General features: G+C 40.6%; 1 protein-coding gene across 1 annotated transcript in view; it reads left to right on the forward strand.

Annotated features, from left to right (window-relative positions):
- The first annotated feature begins 11,969 nt into the window (after nt 1-11,969).
- The window catches only part of hdac4 (histone deacetylase 4), a 122,774-nt gene continuing 111,628 nt past the window's right edge, over nt 11,970-23,115 (forward strand). The window contains exon 1 of the mRNA XM_085248717.1: nt 11,970-12,182. The gene's annotated coding sequence lies outside the window, so the exon portion shown is untranslated. The remainder of the gene's footprint in view (nt 12,183-23,115) is intronic.

Genomic DNA, 23,115 nt, shown 5'->3' on the forward strand with positions numbered 1-23,115 from the left:
AACATTTTAATTTTTTATTATTTTTTAATGAAGGATCCGTCTATATATTTAATAATGGAGTATTTTTGCAAGGTTATGAAAACAGGCATATTAGGCCTTGAACACTCAGTGATCTGTCTGTTCTTGAAATTCTACTTCTCTGAACCATCAGGACCATATGTCCCACCCAGATCTGTACTGTACACACTAGCAACAAAGGCTGCACAATGTGACTGTTTATCGTGTGGGTTTAAGTGCACAGCCCCTGTTATGTAATCACTGATAATCCACTGTTACCACAGTAATGCTGCTCACATCTGGTGTGGAGATTGCACTGCACTGTGACAGCATCAAAGCGTCTTTCCCACTTCACTGTCATTCCTCGAGTTCTCTTTATAATGGATCAGTGTTGTTAGTAGCTTCTGTTTATCACACCGTCACAGGACGTTATCTGTGCCACAATGTTCTTGGTTCTTTTCAGATATTTCTTAGCAGCATTACTGTGCAGGCTGGCAAACAAGCATATAGTATGGAACAAGCCCTACAAAGCTTTGACTTAAAGCTTAAAAAAAGGCATTCTATATGTCATGTTTCACATTTTGCACTGGTATTGGGAGGGGGTGGAATTTGCAGGAATAAGCGTGGATGCGCCATTAGCGTGGATGAACACGAGGACAAAGAACTTAAAAGGGGAGGGTGTTTATGGAGGGATACACTACAAACCAAGCATCTATGTTACTGGTTAAAGCAGAAAGGATGGAGCCGGTGGTGACTCAGGATCATGGGTTCAGCATTTGTAGTCTGAAAGAGGAACTGGATTTGAGTTGGGGTTGTAAAATGGGATAAACTGGCGTGTACGCACCGTTACAGGAGAAAGCGTGTAGGGCGTGATCTCTGTCATCAGAGCCATCGTTGGTGTCAGGAGATGTACGAAGGATCGCCAAAGCCACACACATTTGCACTATTGCAACCATGCTCGGCTTGGATTACAGGATTGGCTGGTGTTTTAAGGTTTAGATACCATTAATCCCTCTTATCCACTTGCTGCACCTTAAACTGACGCAAAAAGATAAGCAGTATAGCAAGCAGTCAATATTTACTGGTGGTTATCCCTTCTTTAAACATCAAGCAACAGAAAAGCTACAACAACCAACAACACTTATGTGTGTAGAGCGAATTACGCTCTACACCTCCAGTCATTCAGCATCATGTTTTTAAGGCAGTAAACAGCAGTTTTGACTAAACATTTGAATGCCACGTACCGTGATTGACATTTCTATTGCATTGCACTGTATTATACTCTGCTCAGGGGTTTTTTGCATCTGTTATCTGCTCCCACACAGGAAAAAAAACCCTGAATGGATGGCTTTGTTACACATTTATACGACTCTGACATTTGGTTAAAAAGTGAAAGGTGAAGAGCTGCTCCTCTGGTCAAGATGTTGAGTAAAAGCATCATCACATCTAAATTTTGCTGAAAAGGGGAAAGAAACCCTTCCTCTTCAAGACCTCTGCAAACTCCTCGGGGGATCGGCGTATTTTAACCCAGATCCTTCTCGCTGTGATGCAACATTGCTTATTATTATTAGCACCTTACTGCCCTGATGTTGCACAAATAAGCGACACACAATGATGACTAAGCTTTTAAAAATAAAATCTACATCTACGTGTGTTTTTATAATGGGGAAAATGTTCTGTCCAGTAAGACGAGTTTGTTTACCCATTGTTGTGCAGCTATCTGATCACAACTGTTTCATAACCAACGAGATTTCAATCAAAAGAGCCAAAAATAATACAACGGAACAAAAGGATTTACATGTTTACATATTTGAGATGCCTTTCCAGTGTGTCATGGTCCCCCTTGTCCTCCAGGTGGAGACTTGGCTTGTGCTCTCTGTCCTCTACCTGTATGAATGTGGGCGTGGCTATGACTAACCAGTCTCTTACAGTGTCAGCGTGGTCTTCTGATTTCTAGAAAGCACAACTTTTCAGTGCAGCACCACCACTACTTGCTGGACTGTTGTCTGATGTGTGGTAGTGTAGCTTTTACATATCCGGGATATGGAGACCTGAACACAAAACACACAACCCCAGGTCTGAAGCACAAACGGAAGCCTAGGTATTTATATACTTGCTCTCTACGTCACACCACACTTAGTTGGTTTCCCTTTCTAGCTGGAAAAGCATGTAATTTCCCGTCAGCCTGCAGCCTAGTTTTACACTGAAGTCTGGGCCTCTCTTATATAAACCAATATAATCAGCATATAAGCATTTAAGATTATATATTTATTACCTAACACTGCTTTACATACCTTATATGAATCCTTACTACTCACCTGGCCTGAAACTCTGGGCAGCGGAGGTCAGCCCTGCAGAAAGAGAGGAGCAGCTGTGTTTCCTGCTGGATCCTGTTGTGACGTTCATTGTTACTGCTCATTTTGAAAATTCTGTTCATTAAAACTGATAAACTTGTCAGCTGTTTCCTACATCTGAATACTTTAGTGAAACCTTGACACAGTTACCTGAAGGGCCGCTTGACTGTGCCTGGCTGACAGGATGACTGCTTGGTGTTTTTTTGGGGGGGGGATACCATCATATTTGATAACAAAATAAGATGATATGTCACATAAAACTAATTCCTACAACTATTAAAAAAAAATCTGAGATGTAGCCAAAGCTATGAAAGCATGATATTTATCATCTAGACTCACAATGTGCCTCAGGACTGTTTCATCAATCACATGTTTATGCCCACGATTCATAAACTCCTTAAATGATGTGTTTTATCTCCTTTAGCATGCCTACGATGCTCCAACACCTGAGTAACAAATCACAGTCTGCAGACCTGTTTCATAAATCTTGCTTTTCACCGTCTTGGATTAAACTGAACATGCATCGTTTGACATTAATCGCTGACACAAATTGTCTGTGTGTTGGACCAAAGAGCTAAATCGATGGGCTGAACATTCAACAACAGAAAGAACTAAAAGTCGGGCTCTTAATCACATTAGCTAGATGCACAAACACACGCCCTGTTAGCTTTTTTTCCTTCTTCTGTGGGTGGAAGAAATCTTAAAATTAAATAAGATAATGGCAAAGAAGATCATTATTAGATTATTCCTACGCACAAAACCCTGTTCCCTGCACACCAGTTTACAGCAGTACCAGCAATTTCCCCACTCCATCATGTGTGCCCCATTTGCATTTGCAGGCATCTACACCAGATCCTCTATCCCACTTTGAATTGCATTAACCTACAGTGTGTGAATGTGCCAGCGTTAGCTTATCTCTTAAAAGATAATGCTGTGCTCTCTGGAGAATGCTCTGCTATCGTTGGATTGCGAGAATTGATCTTCCCGTCATAGCGGGCAGGAAATCCATCCGCTGCTGTCAAAGCAATATTACAATGAAGGCATACAGTGTGTATTTCCTCAAGATCTTGGGTGACTGCGGAGCTCAAACACAATTACCAGTCAATGTTTGGAAGAAAAGCAGCAAGATTTAATGAAGCAGGTGTTTTGAAAGGCCCGCACTGGCATTTCTAAGGAGGGTTGTTGACAGTGATTGTGTGGGCAAGCTGCTTCTGTTAGCAGAGAGGGATTAGCTGTAGCTTATTAGGATTTTTATGTGATGAAGATGGAATACGTATGATTTTTACAGACAAAAATAGAATATAGTCATGCACTTTTGTTGCAGTAGATGATTTATGGATCATTTATGGAAACTCAGTGCTTCTGGGACTTCTTGTTAACTACTATAGCTCCACAGTTTTAAGGCTTTGTTTGAGTCATTTGCCACGAGTTGTTTTGTTGATCTGCTGGGGATTTTGAGCAATTACATTTTACAGACTTTATCTGAAGTGGTGAAGCGGTGTCTCCCTGTCAGCACCCTTATGTTTTAAATCCTATTACAAACCATTTTTCTGTTTTTTGGCATGCTATTAGATATCATACTTATTATGTCTCATATGATGCAATAAAATGCTGCACAAAAAATTTAAATTTGCAGACATGACATGCAAAATCTGCTTTGAGTTGTGAACAAAAAACTTACTGCGACGGGCATATAAAACTCCAGAACATTAGCTGATTCCCGTTCAAGATCATCTGCCAAGAAGAGCAAGTAAGGAAGCTAAATTGTGTTGGTGTGGCCCAAAAACTCCTGTTTTCAAATGAGCGGTTGTTTTGCTCGGTGAGATGGTGAGATGACAGAGGTTTCTTCCTGTTAACAGGAAGTTTTTCCTTCCCACTGTCACCAAGTGCTTGCTCATCACGGGTCATCTGATTTTTGGGGTTTACTCTAGGGTCTTTACCTTACAAAATAAAGCACCTTGAGGTAACTGTTGCTGTGACTTGGTGCTATATAAAAAATGCAATTACGACACTTACGACAGTTTATGCTGACATTACTTTGTTGAATTAAAACTAAACATCAAGTTATGTCTCAAAGTAACAGGTTATTTATCATCACGATTCAGATTTGTCACACAGTATTTAGGAATCCTTTTACATTCAACAAGATTGAGAGCTAAGCTAAGGAAAACTCTTCTATTTTGTGTCATTCTCTTTTTCTGAAGCCCGCAGGCTGTTGTCTCTCGTCCTGACAAGGGTGACAAGATGAGTATCAACCCAAGTGAGAAAAATGTCTCTCTTGCCCCATTTTCGTGTCATTCAAACTCTTGAGAGAGTCTCTTATGTCACTTAACTATGTTGGATGGTGTCATTCTGACAGCAAAAACTTTCACAAAGACGTTGAAGGATCTCTGGTTTCTTTTCATGCTCTCACCCCGTAGTGCGTCATAACAAATATTGGATATGGTTACATTTTTGAGCACACTGTGGAATTAGATGTTATCTCAAGTAATGAGGTGAAATGCACATTATCCACCGTGAATCTTGATTTTCTGTTTCAAGGCTAAGCACTCCAGTTATTGTTGAAATGTTTGAATGCAGACACAAAAAGGGGGCTGAAAAAGTCAGGGTTCATCCACAGGCACACAAACATGTGCAGCTTAAGTTTTTTATAAAAAAAAATAAAGAAAGAAACACTTTAATAGTTCAAAAAGTTCAAAGTTGGCGTTACACTCTTGTTTTTCATGCTCTGCACAAATTGCAGCTCTTCCAGACTCCTCTATAATCTTTTAACCTCTCCTTTTTCTTCCTGCACTCAAACACAGGAAGCTCCACTTTGTCAGCCGTCCATGTTCAGGAGAACTTAGCAAAGATTGATGGGTGAACAAGTTGACAAGGAATGAAGCTCTGGATATGATCAGAGGAAGGGAAACTCAAGATGAATCGTTGCCACAGAGAGGTGAAAAGCCACAGGAAGTCTTCACCTCATCCCTCTCTCAGGGAAGACGATGACCGTATGAGTTTTTCTAAAAGCCTAAGAAAGAGATGAAGCCCAAAAATGCACCCATGCCAAACATTTCATTTTTTTTCTGTAAAATCTCCATCATGCTAAAATACAAAAGCAGATAGTTACTTCTATGCCTACTGTGTTTGCAAGCGGAAAGTTTCAGACACTGTGCATGATTTCAGTTTGTTTTTTGAATGCATTGTTTATTACAGCATGAGCATAATTTCACCAAGACATTCTTTTCACATATGTCTTTGTTACACAGTAAACAGAAAGCAATCTGTCTCTTTTGTCTGCTTGTAGTGAAACTGCTTTCAAGAGCACAAGATCCTCCTAATACACAACTTCATATCCTTCTGCTGAGGGATTCTATTCTTTGTACAGGCTGAAGATCTTGGCTCTGTGTGAGTATAAAATCAGCGAATCTGGAGACAATATGGCCAGGAGAGTCATGCAAAGTAAAAAAGATTTTGTTTGTTGACGAGCAATTGATAAACTGTATTCTGGTTCTCTTTACCACCTACACTTAGATCCAAGCAGGAATCCTGTGACTACCACCTGTGGCCACAGAGGCTGCTATTGCTCCTGGTCAGAAAAAGCTGCATGTGTTGCTTGACATCAGCGTCCATGTGCACGAGCTTGAAAACAATGATGTCAGCCACCATCTGTTCTGCCATTAAAGGACAGCGTGCATATGCTGCTCCATCACACCGAGAAAAGAAACTCTGGTGTGAAGCAGCAGATCTCATCTCAGCACAAAATCAAAGTGAGTGTACTCAGAGAGCTAGGAGATGGAACAGGCCATCAATGACCCCAAAGGATGAAAGATGCTGCACTTGACAAGCTCGCAAACAAAGAGCATCGCAACACGCTGCTGGAATTGTTCCTTATTCTTACTTTTCAGTCAGTCTACCGATACATCAGTATAAAGAATATTTGAATGTGATCATGGCTAGAGGTACACTGCAGGAAATTCTTAGTGAGAAATGGACAAATCACTTCTTTCTTTATTTTTTTATTCCAAAATATGCAGAAGCCAGACTGACCCTCAGGCTACGGTGTCACTCAAGGCCAGATGTAGACCACATCTGGCCTTCTCAGAAAACCGTGTAGTGATGTCGGCTGTACTCTTTGGCAAAGGGCAACACTGAATATGGGTGCGAACTGGTCAGTTACTCAAGAAAAGTAATATATCGCACATTACTCATTACTTTTCCTTAAAATCATGCCAGGGATGGAAATTGATAAGTATTTAGCAATTCTGATTCCATTATCGATATCACCTATTGATTCCTTATTGATTCATATTGGATTCTCATTGGCTCCTCATTGAGTCACCAACATCGCTAAGCGCCATATCAAAGACATTACATTCATGCAAATTAATCATATGCGGTGGGTCAAATGTTTGTGCATGTTGGGAGTATTTCCCTTCTTCGTTCTGATCAGTTTTGTGATCATTACTCAAAAAGAAGTCATTATTATACATACTGCACTGAACACTTTTCTTAAAAGTAATGAAATACATAATTACTCGCAGGAGAAAGTAATTTGTTATACTACTTGTTACTTTACTTTTGCATTTCTCCATAAAATGATACGAAACACATTGTCTCATAATTATCATTTAACGATATAAACCTACATGATACAGTTTCACACACCAACACAAATACCTTTCATATTGAGGACACATATATCATCTTTCTCTTAGTATTTTGTAATGAACAAAAAGCCGACAACACAAATATCAAAGATGAAAACCAGCACAAAGAGACTTTAGTGCAATCGCCATGGCGATTCTACTATAGAAACATAAACAGGTAGAAACTGAGGCTGCAGCCTGACTGCCCATCAGTTTGTTGCCTAAATTCAGGGTCTGGCTGCTGGGCTGGGTCGGCATTCACTCAGCTTTAACTTCACTCTGGGTTCTTTACTAGCTTAGCGTTAGCATGCTGTCCCTGCAGATGCTTGAAAAGAGCCATTATGTTGGGTTAGCAACATAATGCAGTTTTTCTGTCCTGGATGCAGTTTCTGCATTACTATCACGCTCTTGTAGTTTTTCTGGAAAAACAAAACAAAACAAAAAACAAATGTTCATATCTCAAAAACTGTATCGCTGTACTGCATTTGATCAGCTCACTTTCTTTTAATGCAGTGCAGATTTAATGCAATCTATGTTGCTGTGGGTCAAAGAGTTGTGCCATTTCTATTCCATAGTGCTGAATGAATGAACATGATCCTAATGAGCTCTTTATAACTATCTAGCTATATCAAATAGCTTGGTGTGGCATCTTGTGTTGGCCCTATCTGCTTCCACTGCAGCAGATAAACTCTGGATGCATCCCATTCTTAAATGCCGTGGACGGGTTTCAAGAGAATACTTATTATGCTGTCAGTGGAGCTTGTGGCCGGGTTGAGCCATCCCATCGTTGTTCAAATCAGCTTCCTTGCTTATGTGGACAGGCCCGTGTGAGAGGATGCTCATTATGCTGTCAGTGTTGTTCTTTAGCGAGCAGCTCCACTGGGTCGAGTTGTTTCATTTCTCTTTGGGTGAGCCCACACTCTTAAAGCTGGAGTGTTTATGTAATCCCAGCCTTGTTGCTGCTACATCTGTGGCAGCATCAGGTGTCCTTTCAAGCCTGACAGTAATACAGTCCACTGTTGTGCAGTACTTGCATCAGTGCAACTGCTTATTATGACCACACACGGTGCACTGCTGGGTGTCGGTTATTTAAGGACAAAGTTACCACATAACAGCAATTCATCACATTTCTTTGACAGCCTGGCTACATTAGCGAGCATCTTCAAAACTTCTCTGTTTTGCTTCCAGCCTGCATGAGTACTTCCTAGTCAATTTGTCCTTTAAATGGAAGAAAAAAAGTCACAGGTTCTGTTTGCTCCATGAAAAATAAAGTACGCCTTTATCGCCTCATAGCCATAATCGCATCCAGACAATGTGTTTGGATAATAAGTAGATGAATGATGTTTAAAGGGGATGAGGTGATTTACAGCTCACTGTTCTATTTTATCCACCTAATTAAACCTGCTTTCCCACTGAGCGTTTTGTTTTTGCCGCTATTGTGTCATTTTTATTTTCATGCTGCCGCTTGTTATTGATGTCTTTGCTCCCTGTTTCAGCTGCTGATGTGTGTTAATTCCCCAAACGCTGGTAATTAATGGCACTCGTCAGAGTTACTGGCTGTGTACATTCATAATGTTGCTCTTCAAAGATAAGATAAGATAAGATAACCTTTATTAGTCCCACACGTGGGAAATTTGTTTTGTCACAGCAGGAAGTGGACAGTGCAAAAGTTATGAGGCAAAAATTAGAATACAATAAGAATAAATACAGTACACAACTGTACAGAATAGAATAAAATAAAATACTATATACAGTAGAATAAAATAAAATAAATATACAATAAGATAAAAATAGAATACAAATACAAATACTATATACAACTGAGTAAAAATACAACGATGACAGAAAGGATTATTGCACTTAGTATTATTGCATATGTATGGATGTGTGTGCTTGATCAGTTAAAGTCTTTATTATGGAGTCTGACAGCAGTGGGGAGGAAAGACCTGCGAAATCTCTCCGTCCCACACCGTGGGTGCCGCAGTCTCCCACTGAAGGAGCTGCTCAGTGCTGTCACAGTCTGCTGCATGGGGTGGGAGACGTTGTCCATCAGGGATGACAGCTTAGCCGCCATTCTCCTGTCACTCACCACCTCCACTGGGTCCAGAGGGCATCCTAGAACAGAGCTGGCCCTTCGGATCACCCTGTTCAGTCTCTTCCTGTCCCCAGCAGAGATGCTGCCGCCCCAGCAGACCACACCATAAAAGATAGCAGAAGCCACCACAGAGTCATAGAATTTCTTCAGGAGTGGGAGTGACCCCCTCCCCCCTCCAAAAGAGTGAAAACATTAGATTGCACAATCAAAAGGGAACTAAGAATGGCACTTTTTCATGAATTGTGCAACATTTTAATCTACGCGCTGTGATTCATAGCGTCATTTTACTAGATAAATCAGGGAGTAAGCCCTATTGCTTAATACTGATACTGACTAAGGTACAGCGGAAGGAAAGAAGATTAATGGGAAAAAGAAGTGATAATAGTTCCTGGAGCACCTGGTGTGGTCTTCTGCTGCTGTAGCCCATTTGCCTCAAGATCTGAAGCGTGATGTATTCAGAGATGCTCTTCTGCATACTTTGTTTAGAACAAGTGATTATTTCAGTTCCTGATCCCTTCCTATCAGCCTAAAGCAGTCTGGATGTTCTCCTCTGACCTCTTATGTCATCAAGACATTTTCACCCAGAGAGCTAACAGTCACTGGGTTTGTTCTTTTCCACAGATATGGTTGGTCTCAACCATATCTGAATGCCTACATACACTGAGTTGCTTGGCTGATGAGATATTTACATGAACATGCAGTTGAATAGGTGCAAATACTGTAAAATAAAGGAAAATCCTTCCATGGCCTGTGTAGCTTTCCTGCTGTTGGCACACATGCTGTCTATAGCAGGCTATGAACTCATCTCTTTTGTGCTGTAGTTTCTTTTAAACATCACAGTAATGACTTTAAATAAACTAAACATCTGTTTGTAGTTAATATTATACACAAGATGAACTCACTGTTCGCTGACTTATTTTGGGATGCTGTGTAAAACTGACCGAGCCAATAAAGCTGTCACAGGGATTAATCGTGGCGACCAGAGATGGGCAGTAACGCGTTGTTACTGTAATCCGATTACTTTTTTCAAGTAACGAGTAAAGTAAGGGATTACTATTGCAACTTTCCCGTAGGAACGCTGCGTTACTGCGTTACTAAAACCGTGATTTTTTGCGAGAATGTCTCATGACAGTGACTTAGGCAAGTGCGACGTTCGTGACAACAGCTGTGTGCAGATCAACAATGGATCACATATCGAGTGCAGAGAGAGTATGAGCGTGCAGCGTTTAAAGCGTGGAAGTACTGACCTTACTTTGAGTTTGATTCCATAAAAAGTGACAAAAACATTAGTGTCCGCTGTGCGTGGGAAGAAAACTTCTTTTTACAGCGAAAAAAAACCCTAAACTTCCAAACAAGCACCGAGTAGCTACAACGTAATGGGAAATTCACAGAGAAACTCGTGGATTCTTCCACTGACTGCCGCGGCACACCTGCACCAGGGTAAACCTCCGCCTACCCCACTCCTGCTTTACAGGTGAAAATAGAGCAAAAGGACCACTGAGTCTTTGACTTTATTTATTTTCTGCTGTGTTTTACTTGCATCTATTTGAAAGACTGAGTGTAAACACAAAAAATATTTTATTTTATGTGCTGGAATGTGCAGAAAATAGGTTTAAATGTTAAACTAATTAGAGAATGTTGCATATAATAAAATTTTTGCTTGATACATAAAGTTAAAAGATTAAAACTAATAAAACAAGTTTAAAAAAGAGACTTTTCCATTTGATTACATTTTGTATGATGGATTATGCAGAAAAAGTAGAATTGGGCTGAAAGAGCTATCGCTTTATCACCTACTCAGGTTGTAAATTGTGTTTTTAAAAAGTAATTGAGTAACTAAGTAATTAATTACTTTTGAAAATAAGTAATCAGTAAAGTAACTGGATTACTTTTTTGGGGAAGTAATCAGTAATTAGTTACTGATTACTTTTTTCAAGTAACTTGACCAACATTGGTGGCGACTGAAGAGGAAAAACTATGAGACAGATGTATGCCATGCTCCAGTTTGTTAGAGGAAGTTGGAGTTGCACTTCTCAGCTTACGGAAGTGTTCCTTTAACAAACAAGGGGAATCAAGAGCACTACCCCCTGGTGAGAATTAAGCCTTTTGGTGCTGTGCAGATATCAGTTACATATGTGGTTTTGTGGCTATTGAATGTCTCCTTGGACACTATAAGGCAGCTTTATACACACATACACACACACACACACACATATATATATATATATATGTGTGTGTAATTTGAAGTGTATATGGTTTTAGAAGGCTCACTTCCAGGAGGGCAACTGCAGTCCTCCAACCCCTTCTGGAAAATCTACTGTTGCCACATATCTCTCCACCTAAGTATTAAACCAGCTACTGCGTGTGACAAGTTGACACATGTTATCTGCAGTTTGGGAAAGTCGACCCGGAGTGGGAAGAACCAACTGAAACAGCAGACTGAGTTCGCACGGGGATTTCATTCTTCGGTACCAGTGGGTGCATTATTTTTCCTGATTAAAAAAAAGTACAGGCTTGTTTGTGTTATATATTAAAGTAAGAGGAGTGCCGAGCATTCCAGTGACATTAGAAACCTTGTTTCTTTAGTGCAGGCTGGGTTTTGCTTGGCCTGTACTTTGGTATTTGCCTAAAAATACCAAAGGTTTGAATCAGCACTCAGGAGCTGTTTTACTGTTTATTGTAATTTAAACAAAATTAGGACATATATATATTTGCTGAGCACATACTTGGATATCAAATGAATCCTCTATTGAATGTAAAATACATAAAAACCCCATTAAACAAGTTAAAAATAAAAAAAGCTTAATGTACTTGGTAGTAAAGGAGGATAAGGACGGGTGATGATACCTGTGTGTCAGAATGGTGGTCTTACCTCGTGTCCACTTAGAGATTTTCCCGTCAGCTGTCAATCATACTGCCCGCAGACCCCGCCTCCTACGGAAACACAGGGGGTTGTCTGACACGTGATTAATTCAGTATGGCGGATCTGTTGGATGACTGATTTTTTTTTTTAACGGCACCGACGGGTCCTAAAACCCTGCTCCGTGGATGCTGTTAAGCAGCGGGAGAACAGCAACAGCTCCCAGCCAGCACAGCTCGGTTCAGGTACTGTTTCTGTTCCGTGTTTGTGGAAAAATAAACAGTGTTTGCTTTGAACGTTTAAGGCACATGATTGAAAAAAAGTTAGCGATGTTTATCTCTGGGGTCGCTGCGCTTTGCGTCTCCCCGAAGTGAGCTGCAGTCGTGGGGCAACTCCACTTTACACTGTTTCGTGTGGGTTTGTGGGTGTTTTACAGTCAGCTGAAGGAAGCCGTGAGTGTTGCGCAATAGATGCGTTGTTGCTCACTTTCAGCAGTTTGTAGTAGGTTATCAAAAACAGTGTGTTGTGCAACATTGTTGCTCAGCTTTCAGTTCGGTAGAGGCAGACTGCGGTGAGAAGCGGACTGTTATTAAAGCGTATTCACTGTTTCTGCCTCGTGTTGGCACACTGCCTTCATGATGACTTTGAGGTTACAGCGAAGGGCTGCCAGATGTTCTGGGGAGGTTTCGGCGCAAACAGCCGCGCTTCCAGCGGAGCTGTTCGAGCTCACATAAAGTTTTGTTCTTGTAGTTAAACGCACCGCTTTGCTCCATAGTTCCTCAAGTAACACAGAGACAGCACGGGTGTCCGTGTGCGTGCGTGCGCGCGCGTGTGATGGAGGTTTCTGCTGAGGTCGGACCGCGCTGCCGCAGTTCTGGCTGTAAACTTTGTCTCGGTGAAGTGTAAACAGAGCGGAGCAGCAGCAGGGCTGTGCCTGTGCTCTGCTAAATCTCCTGTAAGCCTTCACTAGTGGAAACTATTCCCTCAGCATTACAAGCTCTGGAGCACTGCTGGCGCATGCTTGTAAACTCCAGGCCCCACGGCAACAAGGTCACAGCAGTCCACTAAAGAAATGTCTGAGTTGTCCTCCTAAAGGATGAGTCTGCCGAGAGCACAGGCCAGACTGGTGAAGATGTAAAACAGCATCATTGAATTATGGCAGGATCTCTTTCTACAGCCTGCTGCCTGTTATATTCTTACTCTTTAAGAGCTGATGTTCAGCAGTGTCTGTGACTGAGAACTCGTTAGGCATGTCTGATCTTCTGCAGCTTCAAAACGTCCTCATGTGGTCTCATTCAGTTGTTTGGTGATGACGGATGTCATTACATCATGATCTCAATCCTTTGAAGGTAACAGCATAGTGAAGATGATGGTGTAAAAGAAATAAATGTTTGTGAGCCAAACGCTCGGGCTTCTGGCATCTCTGAACGATCAGCTCTAGATTGTTTTTCACTCTTGGCTTCTCGTGATGTCATGCAATCTCAGACACGCCACACTGATTGTGAGCACAGCAGCTGCAAACTTGAACCTTCTGACTGAGACGGGCAGCCAACCAGAAGAAAGCTGATTTGGGGAGTGAGTTAAATGGGTTGTTAAGACAGTGGATAACCTGAGAGGTTACACCAAGGCCTACTGTAGGATAAAAAAAGGGTTATTTGAACGTTGGAAAAGTGACTTCTCTAAGGAGTTGAGTCCAAGTATTGAGCTGGAATAAGTGGGAGAATAAGATGGTTGGAGGATGGGTGTCCCCTTTAAGAAGCATATGCAAAGTCTTGTTGTACAAAACAAACTCTAAACATGCCTAATAAAACTCCACGGGGCTGGCAGCCTGTAATTATTCTTTGGCCACATGAAAAATTCCAGAGGAAGACCATATTATGGCGTTTTGGATTGCAACGCAAAGCCGCCACAAAAAATGTTTTTGTTTGAAATAAATGGTTTTGCATTTGCACAAAGTTTTTCTTTGTGGCGATTACTGCCATTTTGCATTCTACATGCAAAGAGGAAATGTTGACATGGTTGTAGTGCGTGGTAATGATTTCAGTTATTATTATCTAAGTCTCTTTCTTGTTTTCTTTGTAATGATCATGGGGTGTGAAATATCTTGCAGTTCCTCTGGATTTTAGTCTTTGTAGACCAGTGATGATGATTTGTGTGGGTTATTGTAGAATGTGAGTGCGAAACGGAGTCGGACCCTTTTGCTTTCTGGCAAGGACGACCCTACAAGAGTTGATCGACCCACCCAAGACAGTTCTTGGATTTTGACCAGATGCTCTGTATCCATCTGTATCTGCATCTCCGTGATGGGGGTGTACAGTAAGCTACAGGAGAAGCATAAATAATCTGGTCAGATTTCAAATGAAACACCTGTTGTATTGCTTGTATTGACTTTAAAAGACAAAAAGTCACCTGCACATTTGATTTTCCCCTTTCGACAGCTTTACGTGGACTAAGGACTTAAAGGATAACTGAGAGTTTTTAAATCACTGTAAATTAATTGTGAGTCCATCTAACAAAACATCTGCATGGCTTAAACACCTGCAGTAACTGTCTCACATTTTAGACTTTTGTGTTTGTGGAACTGAATTATTCCTAATTGTACTGTGCAATGTGGGATTTTGATGTGGGCAGCACAGTGGTGCAGTGGTAAGAACTGATGCCTCACAGCTGGTCAGCCGGGGCCTTTCTGTGTGGGATTTGGGTGTTCTCCCTGTGCAATCCAAAGACATGTGCATGTGTTAGCTCTGCGATAGACCAGCGCCCTTCCCAGGGCGTAACTCGCCTCTTGCCCAATATCTGCTGGAGGGTGTTGGATCTTAGGCGTTAGTGTTTAAGAAAATAGTTTTTTTTTTCTTGTAATATTTAAGCTAAATGAGACTTAATAGCACAATACAGACTGGAAGTCCCGCTATTGTTATTATGTCAGCCATATTATGTCCACTTTAAAGGAATCTGTTGCAGTTAGTGCCATGTGCAAAAGGCTGTAATATTAGGAAGTCTGCATTTTCAAGCAGGACTTTGGGTTTGACAGTAAAGAAAAAGAGAACTTCTGTCTGTCTCTAACACTGGGCTGATTGGGGTAAATGCAAAGTAACCAGTCTTTTCATCTTTTCATCAGGGAAAAAGCTTTTATATGATGGCCTGCAAGTTGTGCTTTTGTTTGTTTGAGTATGAACCGAGAGTGCACTGTGAGATTGTTTTGTATTTCTATTAGGAGCTATTAGGCGGATTAAAATGCTGGTTTTGGGAAAGTACAAGGAAAAAGAGGTTTTTTTTGTTATTTTTCTTCAATCATCTAGTTGATTCAGCCTCTATTTTTTCCTGGAATTTCCCAGACAAAAGTTGACTAACAAGACAGGTGATATGTCATGCTGATATCTTTTGGTCGTTACTCCAAACTCATGGTACTAAGTCACGTAATAAGAGAGGTTCAAAGTTATATTGGTCTTTAAACCAACCAAGCCTGAGGCAAAATTCATAAAGTACCAGAAGTGTAGGATAAGCATTTCACAGTGTGACTGCTGACTACCAACTGACCAATAGGAATGCAGTGTGAAATGATGCACTGATCAACGAGCGCTTGTGAAAGAGCCAAAACAAACTCAAACAGTATAGATGGAAGTAAAGCATGCAGAACAAAATAGTTGAGATTCCAACAAAGAAGAAAATCTTGTTGAGAAGCTTTGTTTGTATGATTTGTCCCCCAGCTGGTATCATCACTGCGCCAAGGAGGGTGTAGCACGGAAAGATATAGTGGATGTATAACAGCTGTACATCTTGGCCCCAATTCAGTACTACGCATTAATATCATAGGGAGTACATGCATCAAACCTCTAAGTTCCATGTTGGCTTGTAGTATACTCAGAGGAGTACAGAAATCTCAAGATGTGTAGAATAGACTAGAATAGCCCTTTATTGTCATTGCACATGGACTATGAAAATGTAGGTGCTCCGCATCAACTGTGCTGGGATAAAATATAAATAGCAAACAGGAGAAATGTGTAAAGTCAAGAAACAAGAGAAATGTAGACAAAAATAGGAGAAAGGCGCACATAAGAGAAGTTGCAGTAAGTGACCTTAGACCAGTAAGCACACGGGCTACCTACATCATTACCTTACCAAAGTTCATGAGCACTTCTGTCCTAAGTTTGCCTCTTTTAATCTCTTTAATAAGCTCATTTATCTTGGTTCCATTGTGCTTTGTGAAATTCTGGGTCTGACTTTCCAATTTCCTTCTATTATTTAGGACAAGCTGGCGCTCAGAACGTTTGCTTGTTTGTGGACAGTTTGTGGACGTTGTTGGATTCTAATGGGTTCTATTAATGCGACTGTTGTGCTCGGAGACAAATAAAACCCAGCAATCCACAGTCACCCAGTAGGAATTTGTAAACTGGGAAGGTCGTTCCACCAGCTCACTGCCGTTCTGAATACTACTGTATCTTTGATTTCAGTCTGTATTCATTTATTCTTTTATTTTGTCCTTCTCTTGATTGCACAGTGTTTGAGAAGACACTAATATAGTTTGAATGACACTTGGGGAAATCGGCTGCACATGAATCCTTCAACTAAAGCAGCCAACCAGTCAACAGATGGTTACAGTACATTGTTTTTTCTCATTTGGCTTACTGTTATGCAAGTTTATAAAAAGAAAGGAAGCTGGATATTGGCCAGAAAAACAGCAAAAGTAAACAAGAGGAAGATTGAAGGCAGTAAAAAAAGGACTGTGAATTTTCAATGGCCAACTGTAAAGAAGCTCTCAGCCTCAATTGATGTGATTTGAAGCTTGATGAATCCTTGTGTTGACCCCCTTTGGGTGCTGTATGAGTTCATTGCTGTTGACTATTCTCCAACATTCAGCTCTATCCCCAGTTGGTGCCTCAAAACTCCAATAAAAAAACCCTGTTTAGCTCTTTTGTTCTTGTCCTGACTTTGAACCTCTAAAATCAGTTAGCATGTGGTTGGTATTTGGGACAGGCACCCCTGTTTGTTCACATGTTGTTTATGTTACACTGATTGGCTTTGTAAATGGCATTGGAGCTTTGGTTTCATACTCAAGCAGCATGGTCCAAATAGTAATTTGTCTATCGAACCAAAACTGCAGTTGACAGTTGCTTTTCAAATGAGTGTAGTTTAGATTTTAATTCCTCTTAATCACCATATGTTGGTTTTAGTCTCACTTCAATAACCTTCATTGTGCCATGTGTATTTAGAAAACTAGATGCAGATGGCAAAAGTTGCTTCTCGGTATCTGACAGTGTTAAAGTTGGCACATGCTAACCATTCAGTGTTTTCCACATGTAAACTTGCGCGGCTGTAGGTCTAACGGCCTCAGTATATTAGCAGTATATTTTTCATTATAATTTCTTTAGCTGTCTGTTGGAATGACACCATCACTTTACTAGTAGATGATCCCTTTGCGTTTTTTCTCATTCTTCTGCTGCTAGCCGCCTTGTTGCTGCCCTTAACAGTTTGGGTTTTCCGCACAGGTCGGGCTGGCTGGCTGTTATAGCGGTCCTCAATGCCATTCACCTGCTTATGCACCAAGAGTCTTCTACATCTGTATTTACTTCAATATCACCATCTGGGACTGACGCTGGCAGTGGTGGTCTTTCTTCGTCAGCAGTTGTAACCTTTTTCTGTAACCATGACCTGGAGCACATGGACAACCGGTTCACCTGCTGCTGTGCCAGGCTTACTGATTTAAAGTCAGAGTTGGAGTTACTTGCGTGAAGTATATTTGAATGAATGAATGAATCAATGAATTTTAGAAAGCAAGCATGCACACACAATACTTGCAGACTACTCCCTCCCTCCACAATACCTCCTACCTCTGTTACGGTTGTCAAAAAAATAGATTCTCAGATACTAACTTGACTGATAATACTGCAAATTACTTTGTGATTATGTTATCATTTGCAGCAGTACCAATACAAATGACAGCATCTTGGCCTCCTCCAGTTGACACAAAACATCACACAGAGCAGTTGCAGACAGGTAGGTACACAGCTCCTCCCCTTACCAGCAGCTGAAGTATTTGATGTCCACAACACTGAACAATTTTGAGAGGTCATGAACCATCATAAATGTTAACTTGGCCACCAAACAATAATTTTAGTTGCTTAACTATTAGGAGTTACAAACCCAGCCTCAGGGGATCACAAACTAGTGTACGCCTAGTGTTGGTGTTGGTCCCATGCCTCCTTAATTGGGAGCGCTGCTTTAGGAATTGCATCTGGTATTAAAATCTTTGCCAAATCAAAGGTGGATCTTTCAGCTGAAGGTATTTTCATTTGATAGCAATGTTAGCCATCTGTTAAGTTATTAATTATGATGTTACAGACAGACAAAATTGATAACATTTGTCTCCTGGCTTAAAATTGTCATTAAGGTAGCGGGCTAAGAATGAAATCATAGCATTATCGTTCTTGCCTGTCTGTAACATTATAATGACCACTGTCATGTTTTAGTGTTTTGGTGCTCCCTAAGACAATCTTAAAATATTTGTCACATACATATTTTACAATTACTTTTTTGCACTATATACTATATATAGTCCAATCAAAAATGGTGTTGTCACTGTTTGCACGATTCTAACATTTCTTTAAAAAACAAATGGCTGTATAAATGCTATAGAAGAATCCGCCCATTTACCATTTACAGTATCAGTGTGCTAATGTTTGGATTTTCTAAACCAGTAAGAATGTAGGGAAACGTGCAACCTGATAAAATCAGCACACATTGCTTATATTTTGATCCAGAAAACTTTCAGTACAGGTATGTTGATGTTAACCTTCCAGGAAAGACAGCTGTGCATGCTAGGACTTTTCTATTATTAGCAGAAGAGTGCTTTGTTACGTTCAGACTTGTTCATTAGTATAGATTGAAATTTCACTTTAATCAAAGAAAATGGATTTTGGCCCGAAAAGAAGACAAAGATTGAAAGCAGCAAGAAGGATGCTGGGATTTTAATGGGCGGCTATACAGAAGCTCTCATCCTCAACTGATGTGATTTTGAGGTTTGATGAGTTCTTGTGGTCACCCACATTATTCTCCCACAGTTCAGCCCCTTACACCCTGTTGGTGCCTCGCAACTCTAATAATAACCCGTATTAGCTCTTTGTGTTTTTCCAGGACCTCCTCCTGACTTGGAACCCGTCCTAGCGCTCTGAAATCGGTTATCAATAGGTTTGCAGTTTGGAAAGACATCCTTATTAGTGCCCATTTTGTTTTCCTTTCACTGATTGTGTCTATTAATAGCACAGCTGTGTTGGGTTAGAGCTTGGCACCTGTGATGGACAGGCCTGCACACTCAGCCATTGTGCAAATAGCCATTTTTTTAATAGGCAAAAGAAAGACCATTTCAGGTAATCTGTCTGTTCTTGTGATGGGAATTTTGGTTCATATTCCCTTCCTAGTTGCATTAATATTCTCAAACTATTAATTTAAAAAAATAACTCAACATAAAAAGTTGCATCTGGTTGAGTCAACCATCAGCTGAGGATGCAGGAAAAGTGAATTTTCGGGCATTTAGCTGGTGTGCTTCACCCACGTCGGGATATTTTATTTGACATTTAGATGAATTCCAGCATTTTGTGACGTTAACCCAGTAATAAAAACTGTGACTGAAGAGGAGTCAGTACATGAACAGAAGTAATGCTAAAATGGTATGTTGTTGAGAAATAAAACACGACCTCCACCACTTTAGGCTTGAATGTTTAGTAATGATTTGCCTTCACCGTAGCTGCATTTAAAACATTTTAAAGTCGCTTAATTTAAAAGACTTTTAATGCAATATCCGTGATGTTATTTGAATTTGTGTAGAACTCCGGTACCAGGTCTCGAGGCTGGTCTCATGATTTTTATCTCCAGTCATTTCATTAACATGTACTCGGTTACTGTTTTGCATTTTGATGTGGAACATTGTGTGCTGTATTGAAGTTGATATGAAGGGAAAGGTGTCAGTAAAATGAGGACTTTAAAGAAAAGATGATTTAAAGAACTTCAAGTGGACGAGGCTTGTGTCATTGAATAGACTTCATCCAAATATCCACCCGCTCCTGAACCAGAAACACTGTCAGAAGTGTCTTACCTGGACTGTTCCTCAGTAGTCTAGCTGCTCTTTTCAGATAAAAGTACATTTTGGAGTAAAGAGGCACAGAATCCAATGGATTTGAAGTCCAGCGTGACGTTTCTGTGATGCTTTGGGGTGTGATCTGCTGGAGTTGGCTGCTGTTGGTCAGCTGTGCTTCATCAAGTCCAAAGTCAGTGCAGCCTTCTACCACGAGATTGTGGTAGAAGCTCTTCATGCTTCCATCTGCTGATGAGCTTCATGGAAATCCTGATTTACTTTCCAGCAGGACTAAGCTCTTGTCCACTGTGCCAAAACTACTGTCAAAATAAGAGCAGTCATTTCTGTGAAGGTGCACGCAGGCAGATATAATGCAAGACCTGTTTTAGGGTTTACGCACCCAAAAGTGATGGAGTACAGGTTCTAATTCTTATGACCACAATCTACCTTTTCAAAGCAATGACGGTTTCAGGCTTTTTGGAAGCAGTGGTGGTGCAGTGATTCAGCTGTTCTCGTAGGTCTTTGGCATGTACAATCTAAAACTATGAGATTTGAATCTTTTTTGTTGTTGTTGAGTATTTTGGCTTTGAAAAGAGCAGTTTTGTTCTTAGTGTCTCGTTTAAATAAAGCAGGAAACCTCATCAGCTTCAGTCACAAATGCAATTTTAACATTCAGTTAACGAATGCCTCAAACTTTAGTTATCACTCACGTCAGGAGAAACTGCAGAAAGTGAGAGTCTGCATAGAGAGCTTTATCTAGGGCACACTTTATATACCTCAGCATCAAAGGACATTCTTATATAAACAGGACTGTCTCATTCGGTATATGTTTTGAAATTATATCAGCTGTACATTACCCAGCCCTTGTTTTACACCCTGAACTTCACAGTAGAGCTGGGCGATAGAACGATAACGATATGTATCGCGATATAACTTTTACTCGATAGAGAAATTAAACTATCGCGATAGACCTCGCCGCTCTTGTCCTCTTTAAAAAAGAAAAAAAAAAAAAAGTCAGCCAATCCAAATTAAGTAGCGCAGAGCCGAACCAATCACAGCCGCAGCGTCACGTCGCGTTACTTGTTACGTACAGCACAAGTGCCAAGCCGCACGTGTGTTTGTTTGGGAAGCAGCCAGCGCGTAATGGAGGAAATGAGTGCGCCGACTAGAAAAATCAACCGAGCGTGACCGAAGAGAAAACAGATGATGGTTCCAACGCCGGAGAGATTGTCGAACGGAAGAGCCATAGAAGTTCCGTAGTGTGAAGGTATTTCGGCTATTTCAAGTCTGACAAAAAACAGAGTAGCGTTCACTGTAAATTGTGCCGAAAGCAAGTCTGGAAATACAATAAACTGGTGCATGCGTCACACTGTGCGCCACGTTATTGTTTCGGTGAAATGAATTTCTACAATACTGTTAATTCTACTCTCTGCAGTGTTTAAATGCTTACATATACACACAGTTACTGTCCCTCCACACATACGACTCGGTTCTGCTTCTATGCCCCAGCTTTGTTTACTTTTCCCCACCGAGGCTTCTAGACTTCTGATTGGCCAACATTTCTGCACGGTTAGGAATCTAGCGCCACCTGCTGCTTTGGCATGTTCATAGCAGCGTTTTCCTTCATTTCTGCCTTTATGTGTGGACGGGATTATTTTTTAAAACGAAAACGGAAAATCTCCGTTTTCAAAAATACCCGTGTACGTGTGGACGTAGCCTCAGTCTCTGACTGGAAGCGCTAATTCGTCATTCGGCTTTTGTCAGACTAAAGTAACTGTTAAAACTGTTTGAAAAGCTAAGCTATACAACAAGGAGAGATTGAGAATTTCCTTTTAGTTCTCAGTTTATTTGATATTGACAAAAGTTAGTCAGTTTTGTCTGTTCTTCTGTAAAACAAACTAAGATTTATTTTTAGAATTAATATTTTGTTTCTAAGTGGAATTGACAATTTAGTCTGTTTTGTTTGTTCTATTTTGAAACTTAAACGCTTTGTGTAGTTTGCAATATTTGCCTTTATCTATCTGAAAAAGTCTCATGTTCCTTAAGTACATCTACCCTGTTGAACTTATTATGGGAAATAAATATTTAAATAAAAACAAGCTGCTGATTATTTCACATTTTACTTGTGAGCAACGGCACATTTAAATCTTACAAATATAGTTATTTGGCTTATATCGTGATAGATATCGTTATCGCCTGAAATGAAAAAAACATATCGTGATATGAAAAAACCTTATATCGCCCAGCTCTACTTCACAGATGGACCGACCAGCTCCTGTCAGACACACTACAATATTCTACTTTTGTCTTGGTGGTAATAATAAAGCAAAAAGCTTCCTGTTGGGCCATCCACATCTATTTCAAGAATACTGAGCTGCTATCACACTGTAAAGACTCTACACCTCAGAAACATGTCAGTCCATGGCATACAAGGCACTAATCCCATCGCCAGCTGAATAATTCATAGTCAATTAGGGCTGAGAGGCTGAGGCGGTCTTCATGGAGCAAATGCATTTTCAATGATTCATTTCATGAGCTATGCAAGGGGTCTCTTAATTGTTGTTTACTGCTCACTATCCAACCACATGTTATTTTTATGCTATCGTGATTACTCCCGGCAGTGCTCAGAGTGCTTGGGAAATGAAGTCCATTAAGGGGTCCTGAGAGCTGTTTTCCTGTCAAGCGCCATGAAACGTTTCCAGATCCAAACTTCACTGCATGAGAATAATAAATCTTATCCAGACGAGTTAGCCGGTGAAAATGAGATGCTTGAAGAGATGCAGGTGATGTGTTTTATGGTGCCACAGTGCAGGAAAAAGAAATATCTGCAGTGTTGTACAAAGATCCATTTTTAATGGGATCCCCGTAGAGTAATTAAGATTCCAGGAGAAAAAAAATGAAGTCATGTGGAAGTAGCATCACAACTGACAACAGATCAGCTTTACAATCTGCAACTGGCTGGAGTCGGTAAAGGCCTGTCTTTGAGCTCCATGGTGTATGTGTTTGGCAACAGAGAGAGCAGGAGGAGAAAATGCCTAAAGTCACTGCTGTCACACTATAACAGACTGTAAAAGCACATTGTGTGTGTACGTGTACGTGTGTGTGTGTGT

This window comes from Mchenga conophoros, linkage group LG16 (assembly GCF_057382185.1).
Source record: "Mchenga conophoros isolate Kocher_MC1m ecotype Shallow Benthic linkage group LG16, M_conophoros_male_GT1.1, whole genome shotgun sequence".
In the NCBI taxonomy this organism is placed as follows: domain Eukaryota; kingdom Metazoa; phylum Chordata; class Actinopteri; order Cichliformes; family Cichlidae; genus Mchenga; species Mchenga conophoros.